This window comes from Orycteropus afer, unplaced genomic scaffold (assembly GCF_000298275.1).
Source record: "Orycteropus afer afer isolate SDZICR_OR568_19922 unplaced genomic scaffold, OryAfe1.0 scaffold00964, whole genome shotgun sequence".
Taxonomy (NCBI): domain Eukaryota; kingdom Metazoa; phylum Chordata; class Mammalia; order Tubulidentata; family Orycteropodidae; genus Orycteropus; species Orycteropus afer.
The window spans coordinates 330,497-333,439 of NW_006922551.1; the positions used below are offsets into that span (position 1 = coordinate 330,497).

At 34.9% G+C, this 2,943-nt stretch overlaps 1 pseudogene; it reads right to left on the reverse strand.

The window, feature by feature from the left end:
• Positions 1-355: 355 nt before the first annotated feature.
• LOC122149503 lies at positions 356-1,313 on the reverse strand (annotated as a pseudogene).
• Positions 1,314-2,943: the final 1,630 nt, after the last annotated feature.

Here is a 2,943-nt window from a genome sequence, read left to right on the forward strand (position 1 = left end):
AGTTTAGTAATATTGGTGTGTTATGTCCAGATAAATGGTTTGGAATCAAATGTTTTTTTACCCACAATTTTCTTTTTTATATAGCTGTAAGTAATATTGTAGAGAACATGCTAAGTATAGATAATTGAAAAACAAAATAATATCTATTTATTTGAATTCTCATTATAAGTGAGTTTTGTTCTTTACCTGTATGAACAAGGCTGTTGAGTTCCTAAGATTTGTTGTACACTTTTTGAATTATAAGCATCTGGAATTTAGTTAGAAAATTATTTCCACATGGATTCATTTGTAGAAGAGATCTCTTCACCATATTCAAGTTGATACTTATTATTAATTAAATTCTCTTTAGAAAGACCTACTGATGATCAAGATGGTTTTTAAAGAGTAACATTTTCAGGATATGGTCACGAAGTTGTTTGGTCTTCATTCCATAGACTATTGGATTGAGAAATGGTGGTACCAATAGGTAAAACTTGACAAAAGTATAAGAACATATGGGGGAATGTGAGAACCAAATCTGTGTGTGAAGACAGAGAAGTAGGTAAGAAGGTAGAACTGATGGAAGACACAAATGTGGGAAATGCAGGTATTGAAGGTCTTGAGTCGTACCTCCTTCTGGGGCAGTTGAAAGACAGCAATGAAGATCCAAACATAAGACAAGGTGATACCGATGATGTCAAACCCTAGGATGGTGAAGGCCACCAACAGGCCATATATCTTGTTGACCCGGATATCTTCAGTAGCCAGTTTTACAAGAGCCATGTGCTCACAGTAAGAGTGGGAGATGACTGTAGTTCTGTAGAGATTAAGACGATATTTAATAAGCACTAGACATGGTGCTACAAGAATGGCACCCCTGAGTGTCACTCCAATTCCAATATGAGTCATAAGTTGTTGTGAGAAGATGGTGGCATGTCTCAATGGATAACAGATGGCCACATAGCGGTCCAGGGCCATTGCTAGTAGAACACCAGATTCAATTGCCTGAAATGAGTGAATAAGCCACATTTGCAGCAGACAGGCTTCAAAATAAATCTCTGGCAAAGGAAACCAGAAGATGCCTAACATTTTGGGAAGAATGCAGGTGCTAAGTACAATGTCTGTTCCCCTAACATGGCCAAAAATATGAACATAAGTTTATGGAGGCTGTTTTCACATTTGATTATAGCCAGGATGAGGAAATTCCCAGTCACAGCAATGAGGTACATGACAAAGAATGGAATTCCAATCCAACACTGCACTGACTCCAAGCCAGGAATCCCAACAAATGTGAGAATGGAAGGCATGAAGACTGAGCCATTGATTTTGAGCATGGTGACTTAGTAGAGTCAAATCATGATATTGCTGTTTCATCTTCTATTTCCTGTTAAGACTTGATAAATCAAAAATTAAAAGAAATTAATAAATTTTACCCACATGTATTTTAGAATTTCATATATATTTTATTCCTCCTCTCTAATTTTCTATATTCTCTCCTAAGACACATTGAGAGATCAACTGTAAAGTTCCATGATTTTGGAAGCCTTGTTGTTGTTATTTGCCATTGAGTTGGACACGACTCATAGTGACCCCTCCTTTGGTTTCCGAGGCAGTATCACTACAGAAGTAGATTGCCCAACCTTCCTTCTGAGGAGGGGCTGGTCATTTTTAATAAAATAATTAAATGGATTGGGTGGCCCTGTCCTGACTTATGACTACCAAACCAATTTACCTTGTCTTGTGTCCTCTACTCATTGCCTATGGTTTTTGTCATCCAGCAATAATAATTGCAAAGAGAAAAAAAATTAAAAAGCCAAGCTTCCTACCTCCAAAAAAGAAAAAAAAATGCAGAGTAAAGATACTTCAAGAACTATAATCCACCTTGATTAGACATAAATAATCCACAAGTTTGGTAGACTATACAATTTTATCAAAATAAGAAGACAATTTTGACTGGATTGTTTTTCATTCTTGAAGCTCACTAGATCATCCTCAGGTTAGTTTTTTTTCATAATCTGATTCCTCTCCCATAGACTCTCTCAGACATGCTTTCAGCTTTATTTTTCATATGTTAAGTATCTTTTCAGAACTCAACCATATATCTTGCATATCTTCCCACTTAATCTGTGAGAGAATAAATCTGTTACTTTTTAATGCATGAATACTTTCCCTGTAGTTCATATCAGAACTAGCTGTCACCTCCCATTCTCTGCTATGTGGGCATCTCTTTAATCTCAAGAGACAACCAACATCCTCTGCTCTTTTCTCTCCTCATTAATAAAACTATCATTCCCTCCATGATCCTGAACAGTCATTTATTTTTAATAATTTTACATAGCACACTCTCTCTGAAATGTTTATTATTATTATTATTAGAAACTATATATCTATCCATTCAAAATTAAAAAACTCTTCTGTTGTGCTGAAAATTTTCTTCTACACAGTTTTCCATAGCAGTATTCCCATCTTCTGTTCTATCTCTGTCCTTCAAAGTTCCCTCCACCACATGGCATATAAGCTTCCAGAGTCTCTTCAATCTGTTTCCAAATGACATATCTCAGTGATACATCTATCAGACATTTCCTTGTCATCTTCCAAAGTTTAAAGTGATTTTCCTTGATTGTAATCTCTGTCTCTGCAATCTCTGTATTTAACTGTGACTCAAGAAAATATTTCCACCCCAGAATTTTAAAAATATAATATAACTTATAATTTATATTTATTTTTGTTTAGAAATTGCACTACACATTTTCGGAAACAATTTAAATACACTATTCAAAGGAAAAAGAAAGGGAGAAGAGAGTAAAAGAAAGACAGACTAAAAACAAAACATCCAAAAATATCCTCCCATTTTTGTGTAAGTTATATGTTTGTTTGTTTTGTTTGTTGGTTTATTTTTGCATGATAAACTTTGATTGTCTCCAGGATATTAAACAGAAAAGAAAAGAAAAAACTCCCTGCCCT